Source organism: Sciurus vulgaris (genome assembly GCF_902686455.1).
Source record: "Sciurus vulgaris genome assembly, chromosome: 13".
Lineage (NCBI taxonomy): Eukaryota > Metazoa > Chordata > Mammalia > Rodentia > Sciuridae > Sciurus > Sciurus vulgaris.
Window position 1 is genome coordinate 6514878 of NC_136474.1, and position 19381 is coordinate 6534258.

General features: G+C 36.0%; 1 long non-coding RNA gene across 1 annotated transcript in view; it reads right to left on the reverse strand.

Moving 5' to 3' along the window:
- The window catches only part of LOC306643031, a 934727-nt gene that overhangs the window by 262701 nt on the left and 652645 nt on the right, over positions 1 to 19381 (reverse strand). The window lies entirely within an intron of this gene.

The window sequence follows — 19381 nt, forward strand, 5'->3', positions numbered from 1 at the left end:
CTTCTAGTGTTGAAGATTGAACACTAAGAAGCACGCCAAGGCAAGCATATTAAGCAGGTTTTATTTAAAGGTAATAATACAGACTTCTCCCGGCAGGAAGAAGGGGGCCACGGCTGAATGTTCTGAAGTCCCAAGAAGTGAGCGCACCCTACATCTTTTATAGATTAAATTCTCTTTTGTTCTCCAGTTCTTTCCCCCTTATCTCTCCTTCCTGTCTATGTGAGTAGGCCTGGTTTTGCATTAAATGAGAAGCCATGGACAGGGAGAGGGCCAAGGTGATTCAAGCAGGTAAGGGCCCAGGGGGCATTAATTAGCAGCTTCTTGCTTGCAGTCCTTGATAGAGGCAGGTAAATTTGGTAATCAATGGGGTCCGGAGAGCCTTGACATTCCATTCTTCCAGGGGCAGTCTCCAACTTCCAGAGGCAGATGGCTTCATGGCTTCATTTACTGGAATTGACCCGATCCCCTATTTGTACACTAAATACCTGTCCTTAATTCTGGCTTCACTTTTTTCTTGCTCTTTACTACAGCCCTTCATTTTTTCTTCACATAATGAGTATTTAATAGAAATGGTAGTGATAAAAGTACAAATTATAATGATTGTAAGAGATCCAACAGGTGGCCCAGAAAGTAACTAATGTTGGGGAAATATGTATGGCAGAAGTCCCAAGAAAAGCTAGAGCCCAGTGCTCCAGGTAGGACCCCATTTGTCCTTGGACTTTATTCCCTCCCATTTCCTGTCCTTCAGCATCTAATTTATATACAAATGGTCAAATCAACCCTGTGGCATCAGAAGGATATTTAGGATGACTGGCCTGAGATACCCTGGGGCAAATTTAAGAAACGAAAAGGAAAATGCACTTGATAGAAAGGCAGATCAGTTCCTGACTGAGGGCAATGTGTTGGGGGGGTGAGGGGGAAGGGAGGCAGGGGAGGGGGATCACAGTCCTTTTTACATTGCAGCATAGGCCAGACTTCTCTCCTCGGCCTACTTTTCTCCATAGCCATACCTGGATCTGACAACCATTTTCATTTTTGGCATCCCCAGTCAGTGCTTTTTTCCAAGAGAGCTGCTATTCTCTGGTGCTCTATGTAAGTAAGAGTATTGGTTGGGAATGCAAACTAAATTTGAATCAGGCTCTGACACTAGTGTGTGATCTTGGGTAAACTGGGTAATATTTCTGTGCCTTAGTTTTCTCAACTTTAAAATAGATCTACTGGTAGCATTAAATGAAAAGCCATGATGAGTGGCCCAGACTGGCACACAGGAAGCCTTCAATTCACATTAGCTATTGTTACTAAAATATTGCCAGTCTCATAGTCAGTCAGTTTGCCTCTTCCTCATTTTCACTACCTGTTTATTTCTCAAACCAAACTCAAGTTCTTCCCAATCTTGTATGTGAAATGTCTTCAAAATTGATTTCTATGTCCACTCTCCCTTCAGTATTTGAAGTAGTGTAATAATTTTCTCCTATCTTCCTGTTCCTTCCACTTTGTATTGAGTTCTTCCTTCACATGGATATCACTCTTGAAGGTATAACAACATATTAAGGTGGAACTCTTCAAGACCCATACCTCCTTTGCAGAATTCATCTATCACCATGTCGCTTCCTGAATATGCTTTCCCTATATAAACTAGGCAGATCTATTAAGTTCTAAAATATGCTTTGCTCTCTTTCAAAATCCTGTCCCTTCTCCCAGCTCAGCTCAGGCAGCACTTCTCAGAATCTGTCCAGTCCCCGGATGCAAAGAACCACTCATTCCCTGTGTACTTTGTTTACTCTCCTGTTAATTCACATGTTGTATATCTCTTATAGTACCTACTTCAGAGCATTGCAGATATTTGATGGCTTAGATTTGTCATAGTAAAAATTTTCGCACACAGTCTCAATTGCAAATTTAAACTAGCTCCACTGTATTTCAACATTTCACTTTATTTTTAAATCTAGATCCTTGACATTCAACACTTAGCACGGTGTCTTTGGCATCTCTTTATAAAATATATATCAGTTCAAAAGCCTACCTGTTCCAGAAAGCCTAGAGCCTTTTCTCCTTATATGGACTTCTTTAATATCTGTTATAGCCTGCTGTAATAATTGTAGATGAATGAACTATTTTTTAAATTTATTTTTATTATAAACAAATTGGATACATTCTTTCTTTGTACATGAACTATTAATGTATATGAATGATTGTGTGCAGAAACTTCTCAGTTCTGTCAGTTTTCACACTCAGGATTACAGCCTACCTTTGCAAATATCACAACAGGAAACCTATCAGCATCTCTTAAAATTTGTTGTACACAAAGTCTATTTTGTTTTCTTTACCAGTACATTAAAATAATATGTAGAAGAGTTTTGTTATTTTGAAAGGAGATTACTCTTATAAGTTTAGTGCAGACATAATCATAATCTGAATGGTGAAAATCCATCAATTGCAATGTCTAGTTTCAGAAAAACTTTCTTGTATCATGTTTTTTGTTTATCATTTTAAAAATTGCTCTGTTCAACTGTGCTTTTCATTGAAAGAGTAATGATATTTTAAAAGGTGCAAAATTGTTTTCCTTTAGTTTCATTATCCAACCAAAAAAGAGGGCCCAAGGTCATCTAACCCATCAGTCATCAAGACTGGGTTGTGTTTTTATTGTGGGGTCTGCATTTTGAATATCATTAAGAGAAAATCCAGGACTATTTGCTAAAACTACAATTAAAACTCTTAAGCAAGTAGTCATTCAATTCAGTAATAAAGTCAGGTACACTGAAACAGGGCAACAATCCTAGTAACTCAAGACTGGGACAAGAAGATCACAAGTTCAAGGCCAGCGTCAGCAACTTAACATGACCCTATTTCAAAATAAATGGACTGAGGATGCAACTCAATGGTAGATCACCCCTGGACCATTCACCAAGATCAGCACTCACCACACCCAGTGCAAATTATTATGCAGATTTCTAAAAGTAAACTAGGAACCACTGACTTTCAGTGGTTAACAAAGTATCATCCCTGAACCAAGGACATTATTAGAAAATTGAATGAAATATATATGTCACACCCTATCAAATACCTAAGGACTCAGCAATCTTTATTTTAATACAAAATCCAGGTGACTGGATCCTAATTTTCAGATCCCCTGGGTACATACTTTCCAACTCCCAGAGATCCTGGTAATGTGTAGAACAACTGTGGACATGAATGATACTTATTTTTGGGAATATTAGATAAGAAAATTAGCATAATTTTAGTCATTCCCAAAACCTTTTCTAGGATGTCACCAAGATATATTTCAATCATGTGACATAATTCCCAATAAGGAGGAAAAAGAGAGGCCATTCATTGTTTACAAATACTTGCTGAATTCCATAGAAGCTCTGCCCCCAGGAGCTCACTGTGGTCACATAAGTCCTTTCTGCTCTACTCATTCCCAGAATTCTGCTGTTCTAACCTTGAACCTTTCAAACAATGAAGCCTTTTATAACCACTTTCCAATAAGACCCCAAATCTCATTGCATACATCATACTTCTGGCACAGAGATTGTACTTGATATGTATAATTTTAACAAAGGATTAGGATGCACAGGCTAAAGCTTTTTTAAAATACTAAATTTGCTCATTGCTAATTTTACTTAAAATTAATAGTTTATTCTTCTTTAAGTTAAAATGTTTAAAAATCAATATTTTGCTGTGTGTGACAAAAGCTTGATTTCATGTGATAGGAAGAAGAGCCAGGGGAAAGAAAGAAATCTGATTTCTCCTGTACATAGTCACATCATGGTAGCCTACCCAAATTTCAGTAGTAAGCCAGAGAAGTGAAATGGCAGTTTGAATCTCTTTAGCTTACCATTTTCCAATAAGACCCTAAATCTTTGTGTAAATTATACTTCTTGCACTGAGATGGTATTTGGCATGGTATAATTTTGACAAGCAAAACGACCAACTAAAAAGGTAAACAGTCTTGATTATTTTTAACCCTTACCTTTTGTTGACATCTCTTTATTAATTCTTTGGTATCTTTTCATTTAGAAAGTCATTGATAATTACTGACATCATCTGTACTCCAGTCAACAAGCTAGATGCTGGGAGACCCCTTGCAAAACAAGATGCAGTTCCCGTATTGAGGGCCCACAGTCTACTGAAATTTGCCAGATCAAGAGGCAAAATACTAAGTGATAAATGGTGTGAGGGCGAAAGAACTCCAACCAGGTTGAAATGAACCACATTGGGGACACAGGATGTAAGGTGGATGAAACAAATCTAGAGTTCAGTAGGGGTAGTTTGCACTATATCTAACCCTTCTTCATTTCTGTTCCTAGGATCTGTCTTACCTATACTCACATATTTAAACAATAATAATGTGGGTGGATGAGTAACAATGTTTTGGTATCAAAGAAAACAATTACTAATATCCACATGATAGAAAGTGATACTACTGCAAGATTCTAGCATGTAAGTAAATAATAAATAATGCTCTCCTAATCCAGAGAATTTGTCAAGACTAAGTAACTGTCTTCATTTTATTTATTTATTTTTTCTTTATAGACTGCATTTTAATTCATTGTACAGAAATAGTGTACAAATTTTCATTTCTATGGTTGTGCATGAGGCAGACCCATACCATTCATGTAGTCATACATGTACATAGTATAATGATGTCTTTCTCATTCCACCATATTTCATACCTCTGCCCCTCCACCCTCTTATTTCCCTCTATGTAATCTAATATTCCTCCATACTTCTCTAATCCCCACCCATATTATGTATCATCATCCACTTATTAGAGAAAACTTTCAGCCTTTGGTTTTTTGGAATTGGTTTTTTTCACTTAGCATGCTATTCTTCGATTCCATACATTTATTTGCAAGTGCCATAATATTATTCTTTATGGCTGAATAATATTCCATTGTGTGTGTGTGTGTGTGTGTGTGTGTGTGTGTGTGTGTGTGTGTATATATATATATATATATATATATCACAGTGTATCTGTTCATCTGTTGAATGGCATCTAGGTTGCTTCTACAATCTAGCTATTGTGAATTGAACTTCTATAAACATTGATGTGGCTGCATTAATGTAGTATGCTAATGTGAACTCCTTTGGCTATAAACTGAGATGTAGGATAGCTGGGTCAAAAGGTGGGTCCATTCCGAGTTTTCTGAGGAATCTCTATACTGCTTTCCAGAGGGGCTGTAATAATTTCCAACTCCACCAGCAATGTATGAGTGTACATTTTCCCCCACATCCATGCCAAGATCTATTATTGTTTGTGTTCCTGAAAATAGTAATTCTTGTTGGAGTAAAATAAAATCTTACAGTTGTTTCAATTTGCATTTCTCTAATTACTAGAGATTTTGAAAACTTTTCAAACTTTATTAATCACCTGTATCTCTTCTTCTGTAAATAGTCTGTCCGGTTCCTTGGCCCCTTTATTGATTTGTTTTTTTGTACATTTGGTGTAAAGTTTTGTAAGATCTTTTTTTTAAACTTTTTTTTAATGTTTTAAGTTGTAGATGAGCCTTTATTTTTTATTTATTTGTATATGTGCTGCTGAGAACCTAACCCAGTGTCCCACACTTGCCAGGCAAGCGCTCTACCACTGAGCCACAACCCCAGCCCCTGTAAGATCTTTACAAATTTTGGAGATTATTGCTCTATCTGAAGTTTATGTGGAAAAGATTTTCTCTCACTCTGTAGGCTCTCTTTTCACATTATTGATTGTTTCCTTTGCTGAAAACAAGATTTTTAGTTTGAATCCATCCCATTTATTGATTCTTGCTCTGATTTCTTGTGCTTTGGGAGTCATGTTAAGGAAGTCTCCTCCTAAGCAAACATGATGAAGATTCTTGCGAACTTCTTCTTCTATTAGGTGCAGGGTCACTGGTCTAATTAATAAGTCTCTGAACCATTTTGAGTTGAGTTTTGTGCAGGGTGAGAGATAGAGGTTTAATTTCATTTTACTGCATGTGGATTTCCAGTTTCCCCAGCACCATTTTTTGAACAGGCAATTTTTTATCCATTGTATGTTATTGTCCCTTGTATAGTATGAGATAACTGTATTTTTGTGGTTTTTTCTCTGTGTCTTCTATACCATTGGTCTGCCTGTCTATTTTGGTGCCAATACCATGTCATTTTTGTTACTATTGGTCTGAACTATAGTTTAAGATCTGGTACTGTGATACCTCCTGCTTCACTCATTGTGCTCAGGATTGTTTTAGCTATTCTGGACTGTTTACTCTTCCAGATAAATTTCATGATTGCTTTTCTATTTCTATGAGGAATATCACTGGGATTTTAATGGAATTGCATTGAATTCATTTAACACCATTGGTAGTATGGCTGTTTTGACAGTATTAATTCTGACTATCCAAAAATATGGAATATCCTTCCATCTTCTAAGGTTTTCATCAATTACTTTCTTTAGTGTTCTGTAGTTTTCATTCTAGCAGTCTTTCGCCTCTCCTGTTAGATTGATTCCCATGTGTTTTTATTTTTGAGACTATTGTGAAAGGAGTGATTTTCCTAATTTCTCTTTCAGAGGATACATCAATTATGAATGAAAATGAATTAGATTAATGTGTATTGATTTTTTATCCTGCTACTTTTCTGAATTCATTGATTAGGTTTAGAAAGTTTATGGTGGAAATTTTTGGATCCTATAAATATAAAATCATGTTATCAGCAAATAGTGATAACTTGATTTCTTCTTTTCACATTCCTTTAATTACTTTGTTCTATCTAAATGCTCTGGCATTTAGTGTTTCAAGGAAGATTTTGAATAGAAGTGGTGAAAGAGGGCATCCCTGTATTGTTCCAGTTTTTAGAGGAAATGCTTTCAGTTTGTCTCCATTAAGAATGATGTTGTCTGTGGGCTTAGCATAGATAGTCTTTACAATGTTGAGGTATGTTTCTACTTTCCCTATATTTTCTACTTCTTTGAGCATGAAGGGGTTCTGTATTCTTAACTTTAAGTCTACTGATATGATGAATTATGTATTAATTCCAAATGTTGAACCAACCTTCCATCCCTGGTGTAAACCCCACTTGATCATGGAGCACTATCATTTTAATATGTTCTTGTATGCAATTTGCTCAAATTTTTTTTAAGGATTTTTGCATCTATGTTCATCAGAGATATTGAGCTAATGTTTTCTTTCCTTGATGCATCTTTGTCTGGTTCTTGTAATAGAGTGATACTAACTTCATAGAATGAGTTTGGAAGGGTTCCCTTCTTTCCTATTTCCTGGAATGCATTGAGGAATATTTGTATTAGTTTTCCTTTAAAGGTCTTATAGAGTTTGACTGAGAATCCGTCTATTCCTGGGCTTTTCTTCAATGATAGACTTTTGATGGCTTCTTCTATTTTGGTGCTTGAAATTGATATGCTTACATTGTGTATGTCTTCCTGATTCAGTTTGGGAGGATCGTATGTTTCTAAAATTTTTTCAATGTCTCCTATATTTTCTATTTTGTTGGACTATAGATTTTCAAAGTAGCTTCTAATTATGTTATGTTTTTCAGTGGTGTCTGTCATATTTTCTTTTCTTTCATGAGTTTTAGTTATTTGAGCTTTTCTCTCCTTCTCTTTGTTCATAAGGCAAAGGGTTTATCTATTTTATTTACTTTTACAAAGAATCAACTTTTTGTTTTGTCAACTTTTTGAATTGTTTCTTTTGTTTCAATTTCATTGATTTCAGCTCTGATTTTAATTATATCCTGTCTTCTACTTTTGGAGTTGATCTGTTTTCTTTTTCTAGGGCTTTGAGATGTAATGTTAGGTCACTTAGTTGTAGATTTTTTATTATTGTAATGTATGAGCTCAGTGCAATGATCTTTGCTTTTTGTACTGCTTTCAGAGTGTCCCAGAGATTTTGATGTTGTTTTGTTGTTTTCTTTTATCTCTAAGATTGCTTTATTTCTTTGCTAATGTCTTCCATTATCATTGTATCATTCAATAGTCTATTGTTTAGCCTCCAGGTGTAGAACTTTTTTGTTTTTTATCATTGATTTCTAATTGCATTCCATTATGATCTCACAGAAAACAAGAGAGTGTCTCTTTTTTTTTTTTTTTTTTTTTTTTGGTATTTACTAATGGCTTCTTTGTGGCATAGTATATGGTCTATTTTGGAGAGGAGTTCATGAACTGCTGAGAAAAAAGTGTATTCACTCAATGGATGAAATAATCTATACATGCCCATTAAGTATATAACATTGATTGTATTATTTAATTCTATAGTTTCTTTGTAATTTTTTCTTTGGACTATCTATCCAGTGGTGAGAGTGGTGTGTTAAAGTCACCAAGTATTATTGGATAGTGGTCTGTTTGATTCTTCAAATTGAGAAGGGCTCATTTGACATACATGGATGCATCATTGTTTGGGACATAAATATTAAAAATTGTTATGTCTTGCTGTTTTATTGTTCCCTTAAGCACTGTGAAATGTTCTTCATTATCCCTTCTGACTTAGATTTGAAGTCCATATTTTCTGATATAAGGATGGAGACCCCTGCTTTTTTACTGAGTCCATGTGCATGGTTTGTTTTTCCACATCCTTTCACCTTTAGTTTGAGATGTCTTTTTCTATGAGATCAGACTCTTGAAGACAGCATATTGTTGGGTCTTTCTTTTTAATTCAACCTGCCAATGTCTTTTGATTAATGAGTTTAGGCCATTAACACTCAGGGTTAATATTTTGATATGATTTGTATTTCTGGTCATTTTGGCTTAATTTTGGTTTTTAACTTGACTTCATTTCTTCTTTGATTGACTTTTCCTTTAGGGTAGTTTCTCCATTTGTTTACTTGCATTGTTGTTTTTCCCTTCATCCTCATGAAATATTTCTCATTGAGAATTATCTCTATTCCAGGCTTTCTATTTTTCTTTTTGTTTATCATGGAAAGAGTTTATTTCATCATCAAATCTGAAGGTTAGTTTTGCTGGGTAAAAGATTCTTGATTGGCATCCATGTTGTTTAAGAGCTTAAAATATATTGTTATAGACCCTTCTTGCTTTTAGGGTCTGGACTGAGAAATATGCTGATATGTGTGTTGGTATCCCCTTATATATAATCTGATGATTTTCTCTCCCAGCCTGTAAAATCCTAACTTTATTTTGTACGTGAAGTATTTTCATTATAATATGTCTTGGTGTGAATGTGTTGTAATTTTCTGCACCTGGTGTTCTCTAAACCTCTTGTATTTGATTTTTCATTTCATTCTTCAGGTTTGGGAAATTTTCAGGTAATATTTTATTGAAGACATTCATTTTTTGGGGGTTTGTATCTCTGTGCCTTCCTCAATCCCAATAATCCTTAAATGGTTTTTCATGATATCCCATAATTTTTGGAGATTCTGTTCATGATTTCTTACCATCTTCCCAGTTTGGTCAACTTTATTTTCAAGATTAAATATTGTGTCTTCGTTTTCTGAGATTCTGTCTTCTGTAAAATCTAGTTTGTTTGTGATGCTATGTATTGAGTTTTTAATTTGGTTTATTATTTCTTTCATTTCAAGTATTTGTCTTTTTTTCCAGAATCTCAATCTCTTTACTGAAGTGCTCTTTCCATAATATATTTTCACGTTTAACTGTTTATTGGAGTGATCATGCATTAGCTGCATTTGCTCTCTTATCTTTTGCTTCATGGATCATTTTAATTATGTAGATTCTAAACTCATTTTCTGTAATTTCTACTGCCATGCTGTCATTCATTTTCATCCAGAATCTTGCTACACTGTTTTAGCTCCTTCTCTAAGAAATGCCTAAGTTTGTTAACAATGCTACTGTGAAATGACAGCAAATCATGAGACAACTAGATATTCCAAGTGGAAAAGTTTGGCATCCAGCCAGTTGAGATTGAAGGGCGTAGAGATTCCAGGCTCCTTCAGGAGAAGGCAGTTGATTTTTCTACCCATGGGCTGCTTCTTGGCTTTGGGAGGCTTTGGTCTTGATGAGTGCATGCTGTGACATCCTAGACACTATGCAGATCCCTGGTGATGTCACAAAAAGTCAGACTGACAGCAGCATGGCATCATGGTGCCCATAGCAGCCAGCGAAGGTTTTGGTCCTGGCCCTTTCTGACAAAGACTCAAGGCAATCATGGGCTCAGCTGTGATATTAGGGTGGAAGACTGAGGTAGACAGCTCCAAGGGCCTGTTATTTTCAAGAAATGTGATCCCAACTTTTTCACCCACTGAAAGGGGAGAGGGTGTGTTGGGGGCATGGCATATTGGAACTCAGTGTTCCAGCTCCTTCCTGGGCAAGAAACCCCACCAAAAACTTACAGCCCACACTGCCCTCCAGGCCTGCTAGGTGGTGTGGTCCTCGTTCAGCCTGAAGCAGGCATCTGGCCATCTGGTGACACCTATTCTGCTGCAGTCAGTTAGTTCACACCAGGTCTAGTGGGCAGGGAGGTCATGAAAGCATGTGCAAATGCTTGCTCAAGGATCACCCAGCAAAGCACAGAACCCAGTGACTCTAACGTTGCACACAGCTCCTCCAATCCTCGCTTTACTACCCACTATATTGCTTAGTCAGGAAAATGGCCTAGGACCCTCACAGACATATGGTGTGATGGCTGGTGACAGCTTCAGACATAATGCTGTAGTGCCTCCCCTGTGGCTTGGTGAGTTAAGTGATGATTGAGTTGAAAAGCATCACTGAACTCCTACAGGGTGCTCCTCCTTTTCTACAATGTTCAAACAGGTGACAGCACAAACCTGTAATGTTGAACTTCTATTCTAGTTGGAAGTGGGTGCCTGCTGTGCTCCCTAGAGAGGAGAGAAGGGATTGAGTCATTTAGCATGTGTGATGGAGGCTAGGAATCAGCTAGCCAAAAAGTAGAGCTGTTCTTTGCACACTCTACCTGCCAGGCCCTACTACATTTGCTACTTCCATGCAATTAGCTTGCTCCCAGAAATTTTCTTGGTCCAAATTTCCAAGGAGTCCTTCAACTTACCTTTAAATGCACATATATCTGGAGAACCTGTTTTGGCAAAAGGGTTCATCCTCTTGAATTGACTCATACCTCTCAGACACCAACCCTCTGTGATAATGCCCAGGGTCTTTATAGCAGGTTCTGGAGGATGCAGACTACAGGTTAGTGTCGCATCCTTGTGCAAAGGTGCTCCAAGAATGTGAATGTGATGAATGAAACAAGCACCTGAGAGTGATGTGAGGAGCACAGATTTCCAGTGCATAGTATAACCTTGACCCATGCCTCATGCTGCAAGATCAGAATTGTACAACATTTCAAAGGTGAGTATTGAAAAATGGAAGTATTATGGACTTTTCTGTAGGGCACAAACTGCAGAAAGTTGTTGGAAATAAAAAGATAAATTCAGCGAACACATGATAAAAAAGTTTTTATTGCTAATGTTCTAGAAAAATAAACCTATCAATGGCTGAGCTTCAAAATAATATAACAAAACAGCAAGAAGAAATTGAGAGATTATTTGTTAAGCAAAGATGATCACTGACAGTAACTCAGTTTGCAAAGGACATGAATGCCTTTGCAAATTTGTGGTTCTCTCCTGTTGCTTGCAATGGAGAGCAGATTACAAGTATGCTGATTTTTTTTGTCCTACACATGTAGGACATCAGGATGAGAAAAGACTTTTCTTTCACCATACCAGCAGCAACAAAGCACCACAATTGACACAAGTATAGAATTGGGAAGCCAGCTCTGAGTGACAGCTCTCAAAGTAAATAGTTACCTCATCATCAGAATTTAAAACATAATAAATCACTAATAAAATGCATAAATGTAGACCTGATATGGTTAGAACCTGAATTTAAAAAATGGAAAATTTTAAAGAAAAACTAAAGTTGTAAATAGAATTATTGTATGGGAATAACAGTTCCTAAAACATTTATAAAATACAAAATATATTTTTCTTTTCAATGATTATATGCACCACAAAGATGCTGCATACTTAATATCCCTGATTTACTTCTTTAAATGTGAACTTTCCCAGTAGATGTTCTTGAGTGATGCATACCCTTGAAAAACCAATCCAAAATTTACACAAAACCATGGGAAAGATGAGAATACTGCCTCCTAAACCCAATTCTACACAGCATGGCTTCAGAATATCCATCAGAATGCATTCTACTGTGATTTGCAACTAATTTTAAGTAATATAAAATGTACTGAAAGTTAGCAAAAACACTATAAAAATGCTTCATTAGAGTTGTGACTGAACCTACAATGAAACAGAAAAGCAGGTTTTAAATATCCATTGTGGTTCCTGAGTGACATCAGAAACTAAGATATTTATTCAGCACAGACTTAGTCAATTCCTTTAAGGAAAATAATGTCTTCCCCAAGGAAAACAAAACACAGTGAGAACATATAGTGCCAAGAGCAACTCTCTTTTGTCATCACCTCTAGGTTTTCCAGTTGACCTTTAGGTTGACTTCCTTTGCTTCCAGGTTTACCATTCCCCTCAGTGGGTGCTATACTCCTCCTGTGCTTATTTTGAACAGTCATGTTCCTGTCCTGGGGCTGCCCTAGCATTTTGCAGATGGGTCTCATTACACTTCAGGAAATGGTTGAAGAGAAGAAAAACTGTTGGCACTTACTGAATATTAGAAGGTACTCTTCCTCTTTCTTATCCAAGATCTTGATGAATGGAGTGAAAATGAGGCTTTTCATGCCTGGGGAAGCCACACAGTCATCTTTAAGTCACTTTCCAGGATGTCCACATATCCATTATTTTCCTCAGTATCCACCTCAGCAGTGGCCATGAAGAATAAACTAAGAGTCTCTGCTCCTCTATTTTCATTTTCTACTCAGCATAAGACACATCAGATAAGGGGCTGTGCTTGGACTGTGTAAAGTCCTCTCTGTGACTGGCCCACTCTTTCAGAGCAGGGACAGGACTGGGATGTGTGGGCTTCTAATGCATCTTGAAGACAAATCCATTGTTTTTTTTTTTTTTTTTTTTTTTTTTGTCCTCCACAGGACTGCTTGCAGTCTTGCCACCTGCCTCATTCTTCCTATAGCTGCCCAGTGCCTGGGAGTTGGAGATGTTCTGCAGCACAGGGAGTTGGTGATATATGGGAGCTGTGGTCCACAGCAATCAAACTGGTAAGGTCTGAAAACATCTGATGGTTACTCATTTTAAATAACTCACCTGGCTTCCTGGGTGGCCTACTCAAATGTCTATTCTGCCAAGTTGGGGTCAATAGGGTTGGGGGAATTCATGCAAAAAACTGTATCAGGAAATTCAGAGGACTTTGATGATAGAGAGAATTCAGATGCCTGCCTTTATAGTCAGCAAGCAGCAAAAGTGAGGGCTTTCTATGTGACCCTTTGGGATCTTACTATGGAGCTCAGCAAAACTGTGTATGGTCTAGGTCAGAGTACTGATCAATGAGAAAGAGACTGTGTGTTCTATTGACCCCAGGAGGACACAAGGTCCTAGAGAGAGTCCTGGGAGGGGGCCTGGACTCTGGGTGCCCCTGTATAATCCAGCAGAACTGAGAGTTGAGCTTGTCACAGGCTTGAGCTGGGGCATGACCATCATGGTAGGGAGGGCAGAATGTTGGCTACAGAGCCCAGCACAAGGTGGCCAAAGACACCCAGCACAGTGAGCCAGGATCAGGGATGGAGCAGGCCAGGGTGGTAGTAAAGGAGGGAGGGAGGAAGAGCAATGCCACTGGGAGCCACGTGGTGAGAGGGATTTGGGGAGGGTGGAGAGGGATGTACTTATGCAGGATTTCAGCTGGGGAAGCCTCCAGTAGATTTGTGTAATATGGTTAATTTCTTGAAATTGTTAACTACAATTCTAAGCCCCCACAATATAAATGAGGATTACTTGCAAATTGTGCACTTATGAAATATTAATTATAAGTTTTATGATACAATTATGGAAAATATATCAAACATAAAAATGTGCAATCAATGACATGACATGAGATTAAACAAAATAGTATTATAAAAGACTACAGATCAAACAAATTGTCTTATTAAAAACAAAGTCTAAAGAAGAATCAGCTCAATGCTGCCTGGGTTGCTGTGATTAAGAACCAGATTGCCCAGTGAATGCCAAGAATTCCTACAATATATACACACACTCATGTGAATTTACAGTTAGCTCCCTAATATTTTAAAGATACAGCTGAATCCGTGCTCTAGCACAGTTCATGACAAAGTACAATTCATTTGAATACATGATTCAGGAGGCCAGACACTAACACAGTGTCTATCTGGCTTAGAACTATATTCCCAGTGACTAACTGTGTTTGGTAGTTAGTTAAGTAACTAAAGGAACAAATGAAGGAAATCACAGATAAAAGAGCATACTTTGCAAACCTTTGATTAAAGACAAAGTTCTTAGACTGGATACAGTAGCACATTCTGATAATCTCAGCAGCCCGATAGACTAAGTCTGGAGGATAACAAGTTTGAAGGCAACCTCAGCAGCTTAGTGACAAGTTGTCTCAAAATAAAAAGTGGAAAATAGAGGAAATGTGGATGTAGCTCAGGGGTAAAGCACCACTTGCTTCAATCTAAGTACAGAAAGAGAGAAAGAGTGATCAAACAGTCTTAAGGCAAAAGAATGAAAGATATAAAAGAATACTCAAAGAAAGAATATGCTACTTTTTCAAAAAATGAATATGGTATCTCTTATTAAATCTCTTAATTTCAGGCTTTTCTCTGATAGACACAAATACAGGATATTATTACATATAACATAACTAAGGAGATTTCTTGATTTATTTCAAAGTATGAATTTATTCCCAGTTTATATAAAAGTACCATGAAAGAATAATTTATCCAAATATAATAGATATGTATTTTATAAACTGAAAATTTCCAGGATAGATGTGCAAGTAATCCATCAACTGGGAAAATGAAAAAGAAAATTATTAAATTTATGTTAGCCAAGGCCAGAGAAAATGTCATATATATTTCAATCTTTGCCTACAAGCCAAAGAAACAATTTTATAAAAAAAATGAAGGATAAGATTCCATACCAGGAAAAAGTTTGGTGAAATGTAGTACTTTCTCCTTGTAGAAACAAAGAGAAAGCAATTAGAATAATTATTTTGCAAACAGTATTCAATTTTATTTAAAAATGTTAAAATCCATCAGATTGCTATCTCCTAAGATATCTTCACACATCCCTTGTAACAGAACTATTCATTAAGTATTTAATAGAAAAAAAGTCCAAGTATATAGAAAACAGTATACTAAGACTCTTTCAACATAACCATAATTATGGATGAAAGGAAAAATACATAAACTACACTTAGTTGTTCATCATCCTGTATGTAAACCTACATGAAAAAAAATTTAGCTCTGAATATTCTATTCCTTTGCTTTCATCCATACAAAGCATGCAGATGATGTATTTCTTCCTATCTCATATTTTAAATGTAAATCATGTATGTGGACTCTCTGCTTCATAATCCATATTTTCTCTCTTTTTTGTCATGTTTCAAATTTATTTATCTTTGGAAATTGAATAATTATCACAAATGTCTCATTGAGCTAGAGATTATCGTTAACTGAAAGATTACCATAGCCTGAAAGTTTTGAAAATTAAATACCTTGAGCAATTATTTTCTGTAGTGGGATGATCAGTGATGGATGATAAATCTAAGAGGAAAAGGATTTCTTAACCTTTATGCTGAATTAGAAAGCACTACTTAGGAAATATATGACATTAGAAATAAAACCCAAATGATGCACAGGGAAGCAGGGTAATTTTTAAAATTATGAGTAGGAATAAATTTAAAAAATAATTTAAAAGGAAAAATAGAACAGAAATGCATACAAACAACAATATGGAAACACATAAATGAAATTCAAGTTCAAACATTTTGGCTGTATGAAGACATAACTTTTGTTCACCTGGTCTAGTTTTCATACCAAAACTACCCAGGATGCATTTTAACTGAAATTTAAAAGCTTGCAACTATACTTGAACCTCATTAATTTTTTCTTCTGTAATTGTACCTGAGTTTCTTGGTGATTGGTAAATTCTTCTTCACACTGAAAAGGAACAGAGAAAGAAATTTGGAAATGAAAAGCATTAGTTCTCATATAAAAATATGTATGATCTGCCAATAGAACATGTATTTTCTGAATTGGTTTGATAAAATGAATGGTAGATTTTGTGATTAGTCACCTATAGCTTTTCTCTAGGTCTCTCAAGTTCCCAGCAAAATCATTCATTTACAAGGGAAGGCAAAGCCAGAGCTGAAGTCTATGGCCATCTCTCAGCAGAGCAAACTGGCTGATAGCTATCAATTACCCTGACCTTTAAAGTCCATAAATGTCATTGTGATTTTGTGTGAAAGTAAGAGAATAAAGCATTATATTGAATTCCTCCCTCCTCCCACTTTTATAACCTCATATTGAAACTTACCTGAAGATTATCAAAACAGTTTTAAAAATTTCTATTCAAAATATTTTATTAATAAACAAAATTTTTTCTGTAAATACATCTTTTTCTTGCTCTTTTCTTATAACAATACATCTCCTAGTACTTTGAGTGATTAATGGTAAGTTAATCTTTCAAAGTCCCTTGTGCTATGCCTTCTGGGAGGAAGCAGACAATAAAATTTGGGGAATGAAATGAGTTTTCTAATTTATATAGCCACTCATCACATGTTCACTCCTTGCATTCAAATAGCCCTATTCTGCCATTATCAGGATTGAAACCCTCACCTATGAAAACTGAATTTAAATAGGATATTGCATCATGATCAAGAATAAGTATTTAGCTCTTTTTTAAAAAAAATCATTAAAGAAGATACAACTGCTTCACAAATGTAGCCTCAACCTTTAAACACAGTCAAACCTCACCTAGGAAAATAACAATATAGATTCCAACAGTACTCAAAGTTTAGAAAGGAATCTTATTTTGCCCATAACAAAAAGAGACAGTTAGTAGTCTGTAACTAGATATGACACTAAAAAGAACAAATTTCTGCCCCTCCAAGTCTGAGTCACTCTGATGAAACCACACCACCTCACTAAAATTCAAATTTATATAATGCTTTCCAGTTTTTCTAATAGGCTACTTTTAGAGAGGTTTTAGGATCATGGCAAAACTGAGCAAAAGTTGGAGGTACTGTATATTCCCATGCCTCCCACATAAGCATACACTCAATTCCATACTTGAGCTTTACAGAACAAAAAAGCATTTTAAAGCTTTATAGCCAAAACTCTGTGAAGTAATAAATATTATTTTAATTCTCATTTAAAAGTGAGAAAAGTAAATCTCAGGCTACTGATCCTCACACCCAACCTGTTTCCTGATGAAGATCATAGAAACTAACAGGTAAAAACTTCCCAGTGTCCTTCAGCTCACCTAAACCACAGAAATGTAAAACACTCCCACTACTACTGCAGCCCTACCAAACCTCTCCTACCATGAAGTTAAAAAATGCTAATCCAAACCTAATATAAGAAATTTACAACCACAATCATATTCAGAGGTTAACCCAACACCTCCTGCCATGTGAGGCTTTCCAGGGACAAGATGAATCAATTGTTTCAACACCTGGCTACATTCTCAGCCCTCTGTATTTTTGTCCTTCTTCTTACCTCTTACAGTATAATCTTATGTTTTTTTATCCAGAGACAACTTTTTTCAGTGTTCTTAGACAATTCTCACTTTTCTAAGCTGTTGAACCTCATTCAATTCAGTATCCATTCAAATATCACAATCATTTTCCTCTAAAAATGGTGACTTTTCAAATTCTAAATCATAATCACATATGGAGTTACCACCATATGTGCAATTCAACTGGCCACATATGTTGTTTAAATATAAATTTAAATTAACAAAAATCAATTAAAATTTAAAAATCTATGTCCAAAACCACACTAGCCATTTTAAAGGACACAACAGACACACTAGCTATCATGTTAAACAAAATAGATTGTGAAACATTCCAGTCTTCCATAAGAGACATGTCTGCTCCACAGAATAAATACTTGCAAATAAAATATGTCTCCATATGCAATGTCTTCTCTGTATGTTCCAGTGCAAGAACATCTTCTTCTCATCCTACTTCTGATTGCTCCTCCTAACTTCTTTCATGTTGACATGCTATAGGACTCTTCCTCATTCTACTTTCTCATAAGATGAACTTTTCCACATCACCTTTCATATACTGATGACTTCCAAATCCTTATCACCAGCACATCTTCTCATCTAAATTTCAGACTACTAATCAACCCATAAATGCATTTTCAATTGCTTAATTAAAAATGTCCAAGTAAAACAAAACATTAAAAACAATAGAATCAAGCTTAACTTCTTCTCTTTACAAACTTCTCTTGGATTTTTGAACACAGCTCTTCTTTGTAAATGACAATTCAAATAATATGACTCTTCTACTCTTAAACTTCTGGTGGCTTTATTATAATCATGAAATGAATATCCCCTGGGATTTGACCTCATTGTTTTTTTTCATAATACAATTAATATCTAATAGCATCGCTAGGACATTTCAGAGGGTAAGGTGCTGGTTGTAATTAAGACTGTTAAACAGAACATGGACAGGGCTTCCAGTAAGCAGTCTGGTAGTGAACTAAAAACAAACAGCTAAACTCTATGAGGAGTATCACTGATAAAGTCAGAGAAAGACTGAATGCCACTGAATGATTCCTGAAGGAAAAAAAAAATAATATCAAGCTTATAGAACTTGAAGAGTTAGCTGAGAAGTGCAGCTAGCATTTCAACCAGAGAAAAAATACAATTCACAGAGGAAGCACAAGCAAATCCTTTGTCAGGGGCACTAAAAAAGATATAAAAACCAGCTGTGGAGATGAAGCTGGAGACATACAAAAGGAACAAAAGGTTTTTTTCCACAAGTTTAATTTTTAATATCCCATTTTATTAATTTTTCTACATTTTTACAATAAACCATATACTTTTTAATCTATTATACATGAGAGAATACATTTATGCATCTTGAAATATACATAGTGTATATTTTAGTGTAGCCTCTAATTTTTCTTATTATACAAATTTAGGATCACATCATTCATGCAGTTGTACTTGTACATGAGGTAGTAATCACTGTTTCATTTACTATTATTCCTACCTACAGAAAAATCCCCCTACTTTGCTCCCCTCTAACTTGTTGAGGGCTGTCTTGGACAAGATGGCACCTGGCAGTAAGCCAAAGGGTGCTGGCTACCAAAATAAGGAAGTACCCAAGAAGGCTGTTTTGCATTACTAGTTCCTTGAAGACTTATGATGTGTTAATGCCAGGCTCAAGGATTGGCTATCTAATATTATGCCACATGTGGACAGCTCATGATCCATGTACTGTTATGCTGGCATTCCTCTGCATGTTCTCCTGCATGAGAGAAAGCTTTGCTATAATGGGCTGATAAGTTAGAAGCCTGGGGGAGGAGAGAGG